Source organism: Tenrec ecaudatus, chromosome 3 (genome assembly GCF_050624435.1).
Source record: "Tenrec ecaudatus isolate mTenEca1 chromosome 3, mTenEca1.hap1, whole genome shotgun sequence".
Taxonomy (NCBI): Eukaryota; Metazoa; Chordata; class Mammalia; order Afrosoricida; family Tenrecidae; genus Tenrec; species Tenrec ecaudatus.
The window spans coordinates 110,769,335-110,782,010 of NC_134532.1; positions in this window are offsets into that span (position 1 = coordinate 110,769,335).

Here is a 12,676-nt window from a genome sequence, read left to right on the forward strand (position 1 = left end):
TTCTATCATAATTTAGAGATGAGGCCTTCACATGATGTCCATTTCCTGTCTTTCTCCTAGTTTTTGTTAAACCTATATTCAATTTTTAATTTTGTATATGGACATGTTGTATTTATGAGCCCCCACAAGATCTAACTCTCTTTCTTTTTAAAAAAATAATTTTATTGGGGGCTCATACAACTCTTATCACAATCCATCCATCCATCCATCCATCCATCCATCCATCCATCAATTCATTGTGTAAAGCACATTGGTACATTCGTTACCCTCATCATTCTCAAAACATTTGCTCTCCACTTAAGCACCTGGCATCAGCTCCTCATTTTCCCCCTCCCTCTCCGACCCGCCTCCCTCATGATCCCTTGATAATTTATAAATTATTATTTTGTCATATCTTATACTGTTTGACATCTCCTTTCACCCACTTTTCTTTTGTCTGTCCCCCAGGGAGGAGGTTATGTAGATCCTTGTAATCAGTTCCCCTTTTCCACCCCACCTCCCACCCCCCCACCCACCCCCACACCCACCCCACTCCCATATCACCACTCTAAGCACTGGTTCTGAAGGGATTATCCGTCCTGGATTCCCTGTGTTTCCAGTTCCTATCTGCACCAGTGTACACCCTCTGGTCTAGCCAGATTTGTAAGGTAGAATTGGGATCATGATAGTGGGTGGGGAGAAAGCACTTAGGAACTAGAGGAAAGTTGTATGTTTCATCGTTGCTCCACTGCACCCTGAGTGGCTCGTCTCCTCCCTGTGACCCTTCCCTAATTCTCTTTCTTAGGCAGTTTCCTTACCAGGAAAACCCCCAAATTCCTCTTCCAATAAGAAAAACAAGAGGCTGGGTCGAAAAACCAACTACAACCAGAAAGGGTCCATACACTATGTGCCAGAGCAACAAATGTGTCTTCAGGTGCCTTTTACTCTTGGGTGCCAAACTAGACCTTTTGGTGCAATAAGGCAGAAAACACCCATCAGTGCCCTGGACGTGGATAATATGCCATCTTTGTCACACGCTAATTAACTGAGAATGTACAGAGAACTAGTTCTTGTGCTGACGTGTCCTGTGACAAACACCAATAATGTTCCAGAAGATCCTATTAAAATACCACTAGTCCAGGAAACGGGCAGCTACCTCGGTAAACTGTTCCCAGCGGGCTCCTTAGCTTGGGCAACCATGTAAAGCTCTTGCTCTCACATGGAACCAAGTCATGTCGCTGTGGCCATGCTGAGTGAGGTCTGGGAGGCCACAGTAGCATTTGCTTTACCAGTATCTCAGTGTCTCCAACCAAAAGGGTATGTCAAAAAGTATTCCTATACAATCATAGAAACCTTTATCAAACAAAAATATCAAAATGGGAAACTATTTTTGTCAATAAATCCCTGTCAACTTCTATATATTTCTGAACATGATGTTTCCATCTCTCTAACCCTTCCCCCAAAGAATTCTTGCTCTTCGATGAACACCATAGCAAAATGGCACTTTGGGTGTCCGTCACAGACTCAAGTTATGTTCCATTGACATGTTCTTTGGTTGTAGAGAACACAAAGAAGCCTGAGGGGGCAAGAGCAGAACTGTTGGGTGGATAGGTATGGCCCCCATGAAAGTCTACGACAACCCTCACTATTCTTGAACGATAAGCAAGTGCAGTCTTATGATGGAAAAAAATTACGTGGCACAGCTTCTTTCCTTACCAACACAGTTTTTAACATTTTTAAAAGTTTTCCATAATTAGCTCTCATGATTATTCTGTGTCCTCTGGTAAAATCTATCAATATTATCCCTTTGGAATAAACAATTTTAAAAAACACATACACACTGTTGCCATAATTTCTGAGCTAATCTTTCTGCCTTGAATTTAACTGAGCCAATGCCTCTTCCAAGAACACAAATATTAACTGTATTCTTTATATAACCTCATTTTTCTAACATTGTCACAATAATTTTACAAGCCACTCATCCATAGTCAAATTTATCAACTGTCCCCCAAACAACCTTTATACTTCTTGCTCTAGTCCATTGTGTCTAACTCTTTTTTCTATTAAAACTCAACTCAAAGTCACTGCCATTGAGTCTATTCCAACTCATGGTGACCCTAAAGGGCAGAGTAGACCTTCCTCTGTGGCTTCCAAGACTGTAGCTCTTTGCAGGAGTAGAAGAGCCCATCCTTCCTCCACAGGAGCAGCTGGGAGTTTTGAGCTGTGTGCCTCGAGCTTAGCAGCCCAACACAAAGCCCTCTCTGCCCCCAGGACTTCTGAATTTCTATTTATTTTCCTGGAATCTAGAAAATACTTGGTCATTTTTTTGTCTTTAATGACATAAATATTTTTAAAGACTACAATTCCAAACACTCATTCCTGATGAAAACATTCTGCAAATTAGAAGGGAGTTTCCTCAACATAATTCAGACATCGTATACAAAATATTGAATGTACACTGATGGCTCTGATTCCAAATTCCACTGTAACCACAGGCTTTCCCCTTAACTTCTTCCATTCTATATTTGCATCATCTTTCATCTATAGTAAAAATTCTGATTTCCAGCTATTTCAACACATTATAACATTTATTTAATATTATAATGCACATAAAACAACTTCACAAATCCCCAGGCAATTTCAAAAATGGACTGGGGACCGAGCATGGCACTCCATCAGACTCGACTGGAAAACACTCCTAAAGGTTTAAAAAACGGACTCGGAACTATTTTTAGGCTTTTCTTTGTTGTCATTAGGTTTCCTTTTGTTGTTGTCATTTTGTCTTTGGTTTTTCCTGTTTTGGTTTTATTGTTGTTTTTGTTGTTCTGTTGGTTTTGTCTTCCATTGTTGTTTTGCTTGGCTTTGCCTGATTTTTGCACTTATTAATGTCTCTACATAGCTATCTAGATAAAATAGGTGGCATAAACAATTCAGAGAAGAAAACAATGGGGCCAACAGTTCCAAGGAGACGTGGGAAAAAGGGACGTGGGAGAAAGGAAGGGGGGCGGGGGTGGGTAAACCGACCCAGGACGAGGGAACAACAAGTGAACTAAAATCAATGGAGAGGAGTGCATAGGATGCCTAGTGGGGCTTAAACAAGGGCAATGTCACAGTGAGGAATTATTAAACCTGAATGAAGGCTGGACATGATGGTGGGACAAGAGAAAAGTCAAATGAAATAGAGGAAAGGACCAGGAGGCAAAGGACATTTATAGAGGTCTAAATACAGGCATGTACATATGTAAATATATTTATATATAATGACAGGGAAATATATCTATGTACCTATATTTTTAGTTAACTATTAAGGTAGCAGATAGACATTGGGCCTCAAATTGAGTACTCCCTCAACACAAGAACACTTTGTTCTAATAATCTAATAATTCTGTAATGTTCACCTTCCTGACACAATTGCTGAAGACAAAATGGGTGCATAAGCAAATGTGGTGAAGAAAACTGATGATGTCTGGCTATCAAAAGATATAGCATCTGGGGTTTTAAGGCTTGAAGATAAGAAGAAGCATACCAGCCTGTGTCATCATGAAATGTCGATGGGATCAGTTATCAGGCATCTAAGACCCAGAACAAAATCATACCAATGTGAATGGGGGTGGAGGGCACAGAGTGGAGACCCAAAGCCCATCTGTAAACAATTGGATATCCCCTTACAGAAAGGTCACAAGGAAGAGACAAGCCAGTCAGGGTGCAATATAGCACTGATGAAACACCAACTTTCCTCTAGTTCTTTAATGCTTCTTCCCCCACTACCCCCACTATCATGACCTCAATTCTACCTTACACATCTGACTAGACCAGAGAATGTACACGGGTACAGATAAGTGCTGGAGACACAGGGAATCCAAGTCAGATAAAACCCTCAGAAGCAATAATGAGAATAGAGATTCCAGGAGGATAAGGAGAGGGGAGAAAGGGGAAATCAGTCACAAGGATAGACATATAACCCCGTCCCAGGAAGACAAACAAAAGAAAAGTGGGGGAAGAGAGACAGAGGACAATGAAAGATATGAAAATAATAATTTATAATTTATCAAAGATTCATGAGGGAGAGAGGGCAAGGGAGGGAGGAGAAAATGAAGAGCTAAAACCAAGAGCTCAAGTAGAAAGAAAATATTTTTTAAATGATGATGGCAACAAATGTACAAATGTGCTTGACACAATGGATGAATGTATGCATTGTGATAAGAGCTTTAAGAGCCCCCCAATAAAAGTATTAAATTTTTTAAAATAAAAATATATCAAAGAACAAAAAAATCATATTATTTTAAATGAGGGTGAGTGCAGAATGGAGACCCAAAGCCCATATGTAGGCAACTGGATACACCCTTACTGAAGGGTCACAGGGAGGAGACCAACTAATCAGGGTCTAGGGTAGCAATGATCAAACATATAGCCTTCCTCTAGTTCTTAAATGCTTCCTCTCCCCACTATCATGATCCCAATTCTACCTTACAAATCTGGCTAGATCACAGGATGTACACTGGTACAGATAGGAACTGGAAACACGGGGAGTCCAGGACAGATGACCCCTTCAGGACCAGTGGTGAGAGTGGTGATTCCTGGATGGTGGAGGGAAGGTGGGGTAGAACGGGGCAACCGATTACAAGGATCTACATATAAACTCCCTGGGGGGATGGGCAACTGAAAAGTGGGTGAAGGGAGATGTCAGACAGTGTAAGATATGACAAAATAATAATTTTTTTAACTCTTCTTTTTTTTCCCTCTCTCCCCGCTCCCCCCTCCCTCATGAGCCCTTGATAATTTATAGGTTGTTATTTTGTCATATCTTGCCCTATCCGGAGTCTCCCTTCTCCCCCTTCTCTGCCATCCATCTCCCAGGGAGGAGGTCACATGTGGATCCTTGTAATCAGTTCCCCAAAATAATAATAATTTATAAATTATCAAGGATTCATGAGGGAAGTGAGAGTTGGGAGGGGGGAATGAGGAGCTGATATTAAAGGCTCAAGTAGAAAGCAAATGTTTTGAGGATGATGATGGCAAGAAATGTACAAATGCGCTTTGCACAATGGATGTATGTATGGATTGTGAAAAGAATTGTATGAGCCCCCAATAAAATGATTAAAAATAAATAAAGTAAAAATAAATCTAAAAAACAACTTCACAAATACTACATCTATAGCACACTGAAAAAATAAACTTAGAAAAATAGTTCAAGAACTGCTTCTTGTTTTCTAAATTGAGAGTATATAATTTAAAAATTCAAAATTATTTATGAGGATGTTTCATCCAGGAAAATCAAATGGGCTTTTTACCTACTTCTTCTACTACAATCTCAAATTGTACACATGTAAAAATTATAAGAGGATTCTGGAAGGAGTAAGTGATTGACCAGCAAACGACCTCAGATTCCACGCACATTAGCATCGTGGTGAGTTCTCTGGGTTTTCTCGTTGCCTGGTGTATGCTAGTCTTGGATCTGAAGAAGCCATTGTTACAGGTTGCTCTGTGCACCCCCAAAGGGTATGTTAAAGTCCTGGCCCCTACTATCTGTGAATGTGAACTTTCTTGGAAATGGAATCTTTGCCGCTTCCATGAGTTGACATGAGGTCATACTGAGTCCAGGTGGACCTTAACACAGTGTATGAGTGATGTCCTTATGAAAAGACAAGAGACATAGTCACTGTGAAGAGAGTCGTGAGAAGACGGAGGCAACAAGCTAATGAGTGCCTGTGGCAACCTAAACTAAAGAGAGAAGACGGAATCTTCTCCTAGATCCTACAGAAATAGCATGGCCCTGCTGACACGCTGCACTTGCTAGGGGACTACTAGAAACTAAGATAGTCAGAAACTCCAGAATACCAATGGATTCAGTCAAACGAGCTGCAACATGAGCCTGCTCTCTCTTAGCCAAAGGACCAAGAAATGATAAGCTTAGCAAGACATAATAATAATCACTCTACTCACTCATGCCAAATACCACACACACAAAAATGAACCCTCACACACCATATTGACCAAGGCTGAGCAACAAGCCCAGACTGCCATGCTCTCTCTGTTTAAAGGCTATATTGAGGACCACAACTCCACTACCAAAATGGTGTCAGAGACTTTCTGAGAAGGGATCCAGAACTTTAATTCTTCCCCGTGGTAGCAACCTCCTCCCTCTTATATAGTGTATGGGCAAACTACGTTGGGAGCTGAAACATCCACCCCTAACTGGCGGTCTGCCCACCTGGGTAGTATCAGAGGAGACCTAAGAGATTCAGGGGTCAAGGAAGAAGATCTTCTAAACTCGATTGTGGCAATGACCGTACAACTCTTCATGCTATGATTGAACTATTGAATTGTATGATATGTGGATGGATTGCCAATAAAAGTGTTAAAAAGAAAAAGAGAGACTCAAAACTTGGACCATTGCCCAATGGTAATAAAGCCACCCCTAACTGTCAGGCAGAAGCAGGACTTAGCAGGGCAGGTGGGCTAGGAGATAAGAGGCCAGACCCCATTCCCCCATCCTCCTCCTCCCCTTCAGTGGCCTTCAGGCCTAGGTGCAGAAGACTACCCATTACAGATAACTTTGAACACTGTTGCTTAGCTCTGACCTGCAGACAACAAGTGACAGTGGAAAATTCCCCAGCTACCCCCTCCCTCCACACCCAGGCTATAAAACTCTCCACCTCTCACCTGGACAGTGTGACTTTGCAGGGCCAACTGGGGTCCCATGGACCTCACCCAGGAGCTCAGGATGCTCCTGTCCCTTTCTCTGCTCTCTCTTCCCTACCCAAAAGCTCTGAAATAAACTTCTGAAACTGTTTTCTACCTTTGCCTTCTTTCTTTCTTTCCATGGCCAAATCAACCTCACACTTACTCTTTGTGATCTGTGGGGACCATATAAGGAGCTGCAACTTTCACCCAAGACCAGCAGTAACAGGAAACCTCTCCAATCAGGGGTCAACAGAAGTGAACCTGAACTTTTTAATGTGGTGTAGTTTGCTCAGGATATCTTACTTAGGATATTTACATCAATATTCATAAGTGACTATGCCCAGTACTCACTACATTTCCGAGACTCTTTTCCATGGTTTTGATGCCTAAGTTTTTCCCATTCCCGTTACCATGACGAGTCACCCAAACTAAAAATTGGGATCTGTTTTACTTCACTGACCACAAAAGAACTGGTTTGAAACCTTCCATTAAAGGCAAGTAGAAACTGTTCATAAGCCAGATGTTCATAACTTGGAAAGTACCTGGACAGTTTATTAAGAAGCAGCACCTAGTCCAGTATTTGGCCAAACCATTGGGAGCCATGACCTAGCCAAGTTGACACAAAATCAATCATCCCAGAGACCATGTGGCCCAGAGAGGGAATGGGAGGTGAAGGAGGGTCCAAGCACACCTGCCCTTTCACTGTCTCCACCATAGCAGCAGATTTGTATGGAGAGATGCCAGCTTAATGGTGTGTCCTTTATCCCCAGCCATCCTAGTTGACACCGTTTGGACTAAAAAATGAACATACCAAGTTGAGCTCTTTCCAAATTCCTCACACCTCCAAAACCATGAACAAGATAAAGTGGTTATCTTAAGTTGCTAAGTTTATGCCTCTTTGAAAGGAGAAATGAGCTTGTTACCTTTTATAGACCTAAGTACCTTGACTGGATTAAAGGGAAGTTAAACGTATTGCTGTAAAGCCATAGAAACCTTTATGAAACAAAAATATCAAAATGTGAAGCCATGATTTCTCAACACATCTGAGGCCGACTGACTTCTAGGTGCATTACTTCCCTCTCCCTAACACTTTCCTGAGGGATTCTGTGTTCTTCCATTTACACCATGTCTAAACAACAGCTCGGGCATCCTTGAGGGACTCGGATGGCCTTCCTGTGAAATGTTTTAGAGTTTGGGGACAAAACAAAGTCTGAAGGGGTAAGTAAGTTCAGGGCTGAGTGGATCAAGCTGTCTTTTTTGGTCTTCTTATCCATCTAGTTTTCAATTATCTTAAAAATTCTTCCTAATAAGCCCAGTAAGGTTCCTATGACGTTCAAGAAAAACCTATCAAGATAATCCCTTAGGAATCAAAAAGCAGTCACCATAACACTTTTTTTCTTTTTTTTTCATAACACTTTTTAAAAATCATTTTATTGGGGGCTCATACAGCTCTTATCACAATCCGTTGTGTCAAGCACACTTGTACATTTGTTGCCATCATGACTTTTAAAACATTTCCTTTCTACTTGAGCCCTTGGTACCAGCTCCTCATTTTTTCCCCTGCCTCCCACACCCTCCTGCCCTCATGAACCCTTGATAATTTATAAATTATTATCATTTTTGTCATGTCTTATACTGACCGATGTCTCCCTTCACTCACTTGTTTGTTGTCCATCCCCATGGGATGGGGTTATATGTAGATCCTTGTAATCAGTTCCCCCTTTCTTCTCCCCACCCCACCCCACCCCACCCACCGGCCTTCCCCTTTCCCTCCTGGTATTGCTACTCTCATTATTGGCCCTAAGGGGTTTATCTGTCCTGGATTCCCTGTGTTTCCAGCTCTTATCTGTACCCGTGTACATGCTCTGGTCTAGCCAGATTTGTAAAGTAGAATTGGGGTCACAATAGTGAGGGTGGGTAGCATTAAAGAACTAGAGGAAAGTTGTATGTTTCATTGATGCTATACTGCACCCTGATTGGCTTGTCTCTTCCTTGTGACCCTACTGTAAGGGGATGTCCAATTGTCCACAGAATGGGCTTTGTGTCTCCACTCTGCACTTACCCTTATTCACATTGATATGATTTTTTTTTTTGTTCTGGGTCTTTGATGCCTGATACCTGATCCTATCAACACCTCATGATCACACAGACTGGTATGCTTCTTCCATGTAGGCTTTGTTGCTTCTCAGCCAGATGGCCAATTGTTTATATTCAAGCCTTTAAGACTCCAGATGTTATGTCTTTTGATAGCTGGACAGCATCAGCTTTCTTCATTACATTTGCTTATGCATCTATTTTGTCATCAGTGATCATGTTGGGAAGCTAAGCATCAAGGAATGCCAGGTTATAACAACACAGTGTTTTTGAGTTGAGCGAATGCTTGAGTAGAGGTTCAATGACTGGTTGCTACCTTAATACTTAACATATAAATAGATGTATATAGTTCTATTTCCCCATCATCATATATAAATATATTTACATTTGTACATACCTGTATTTAGAGCTCCATAAATGCCCTTTGCCACCTACTTCTTTCCTCTACTTCCTTTTACTTTCCTCTTGTCCCACTATCAGGTTTGACCTTTATTTGGCTTTCAGTAATTCCTCTTGGCTACATTGTACTTGATCAAACCCCACCAGGCATCCTACACTCTCCTCGCCATTGATTTTTAGATCACTTGTCCCTGGATTTGTTAATACCCACTTCCTTTGCCCCACCTCTCCCTGTCCCTCTCCCATGTCCCCCAGGAACTGTCAGTCCTGTTGTTTTCTTCTCCAGATTATTTATCCCACCCATCTTATCTAGATAGACATGTAGAGACAATAATAAGCACAAAAACAAGGCAGAGCAAAACAACATCACTTCAGATCACATAAATCTTTCACCATAACACGTTAAACTGTTTCCTTGCCCTGGGTTATACCTGATGTGGGAGATCTCCTCAGAAGCTACTGTTGTAACTAAACTCTGTTCTCTGATCACATCGGTAAATCTAAGACTGTTCCCCGGCGATGATTCACTCCATTAAATCACCTTCATTAGTGCTGATCCTGATTCAAAGACTATTGGAAAGATTAGTGCTTTGAGCTTATCTTCACCCAATGTTTTTGGTTTTGGTTTTTCTTTTGTTTACATTCAACCAAAAAGCTTCCTGAAGCCGTTGTTCCCTTAAAACTGAAAATACCAAACTACTTGTGATCCCAACTCTGTGTGGTCCCAACATCAGCAGCTATCTCACTCAGGGTACTTCTGAGGTTTTCTTCCACAAGTTTCTGGACTCAGCTGCAGTTTCTTCACTCGCTGAGATTAACAGTCTTGTTCTTGGTTCACCTTTGAGGTCTACCTTAAGCCACTTGACCCATCACACACTTATTGCGTCATTCCCATAACCTTGCTGCCAAGCTCCAGTCATTTACGAGATGCCCACTTGAGTTTTGTTAAAACTTACTTGGGTGAGATGGAAGATAGTATAGTCCACAAGAGAGAAAAGAGAAACTAAGGAATGATGAGGGCTAAACTGTTGAGCAGAGGAAGGGGGACACTGATGAGTAGTGTAAACAGTTAAGTACACAACTGGTAATCTAAAATATGAGTTTCAACATAATTTATAATATTTAAAAAATAATTTTTATCCCTAGCCTAAAAAGTATTTTTTGGGTGGGAAGGCAAACAAATGAGATTAAGGAAAATGTATCACTGAGCAAATATCTCTGCAGCTATTTACTGATCACAGAAATATGTTTAGGCGTGTTTTATTCAGGGAGGGGAGACCATGTATGGACTAGAATGTTAGTAGCAATACTTTTTCTCTGACCTCCATATAAAATTCTTGGCTTTCATTTCTTTTCATTAAATTGTGGTTCTGCTATTGCCTTGTTTCATTTGTGTTTCTTTTTAGTCTAATAGCAGCCTAATTTTCTTCTCTTCTTCTTTTAAAACTTTTTTACTATGAATTGGCTGAAAGTTCAACCTAATTTTCTTAACTTTATAAATATTTGGAGGTGCTGGCAGTTTCTTTGTAAAAATGGATCCTTTTTACTTTCTCTAGTTGATGCCTGGCTTGCTTTTTCCCCTCTTCATTTTACTTTTAGTTTTTGAAAAATCATGTGTTTTATTTGTTTTTGTTAAGTGTACTCATGGTATCTTATATAGTACTTTAATTCTCTCTCTCTCTCTCATTTAACAACTTGCTATCTGGTCTATAATTTTTAAGTGGCATCCTTTGACTATCATAAATGATATCCACACTGGCGTTGATCCTTTCTACACTCCCATTTGCCTTTCCTTTCTCCTGTTCTTAATTTTGCTTTTACTGTCTACCACGTACACACCGCCTACACACTATTCTCCCACCCACATGTCTGTCCACGTTTTAGTGTTCGTTCTGCAATTTTGTGTAAAAGGAAAAAATGTTTTATTTAAAAGTTCACTGTTACTACCTTGGAGTTAATGTCATCATCTTGCTTCTTTCTTTTCTTGTATTTTCATACTATTCCACAGCCATCTGCCCTGGAAGCCATGCTCAGCTCCCACTTACTGACAAGGCCCTCCCTGTGCTCTCTGCTATGCACCGTGAAACCCCAGACCGGTGAGCACCATTGTGGCACTTCTTGCTGGGCTGTTGCCTTCTAGGTGGGGTTTTGTCTGGGCTCCGTGTATGCTCTCAGCTTTCCTCCCCTCCTCACTCTTCAGCTCTCCGTTCCAACCAGCTTTTCCCAAAGGAGGACATTTGTTGGAATTAAAAGTTTCTGTTTCTTATAAGAAATTTAAAAGTTACAAAAGTGCTAACAGCAAAAGACAAAATAAAAATTTTATATATATAATCATTTTATTGGGGGCTCGTACAATTCTTATCACAATCCATACACACATCCATTGTGTCAAGAACATACGTGCACTTGTTGCCATCATCATTCTCAAAACATTTGCCTTCTACTTGAACCCTTAATATCTGCTGCTCATTTCCTCCCTCCCCCCCACTTCCCCCTACCTCATGAACCCTTCATCATTCATAAATTATTATTATTTTGTCATATATTACACTGTCCAACATCTCTCCCCCTGCCCCCGCCTTCTTCTCTGCTGTCCCTCCCCCAGGGAGGAGGCTATACGTAGATTCTTGTAATCAGTTCCCCTTTTCTACCCTACATTCTCTCCACCCTCCAGGCATTGCCACTCTCACCACTGGTCCTGAAGGAGTCATCTGTCCTGGATTCCCTGTGTGTCCACTTGCTAGCTGTACATCCTCTGGTCTAGCCAGATTTGTAAAGTAGAATTGGGATCATGATAGTGGGTGGGAGAAGCATTTAAGACCTAGAGGAAAGTTATATGTTTCATCATTGCTACCCTGCACCCTGACTGGCTCGTCTCCTCTCCACAACCCTTCAGTAAGGTGTGTCCGGTTGGCTACCAATGACTTTGAGTCTCCACTCTGCACTCACCCACAAAGATCAAGATGGAAACCAAGAGCAGCTATGACATTATGAGCAAGCAAACGCCCCATGGGTTTTGACTTTTAGGTTAGGAAGCTTGTTGTTGTCAGTGCCATAAAGTCAGTTCTGACTCACAAGGACCTTTAAGCACAAGAGAACAGAGCACTGCCTGGTCCTGAATGCTCCTCACTGTTGGTCCCATTCTCGGGCTCACTGTTGCAGCCACTCTATGAATCCATCTCATCCAGGGTGTTCTTCTGTGTCACTGCCCCTCCACTCTACCAAACAGATGGTCTTCCCCGGCACTAGTCTCTCCTGACAACATGCTCAATGTATGGAAAATGAAGTTTCGCCATCCTTGCCTCCAAGGGGAGCACTCTGGCCGTACTTCTTCCCACACAAATTTGTCCTGTCAGCAGTCCATGGTACTTTCAGTACTCTTCTGCAGCACCATGATTCAGATGCATCAATTCTTCTTCCGCCTTCTTTATTCAACGTCCGACTTTCACATACGTGTAAGACAATTGAAAATAACCATGGCTTGGGTCAGACGCACCTTAGTCCCCAAAATAACACCCTT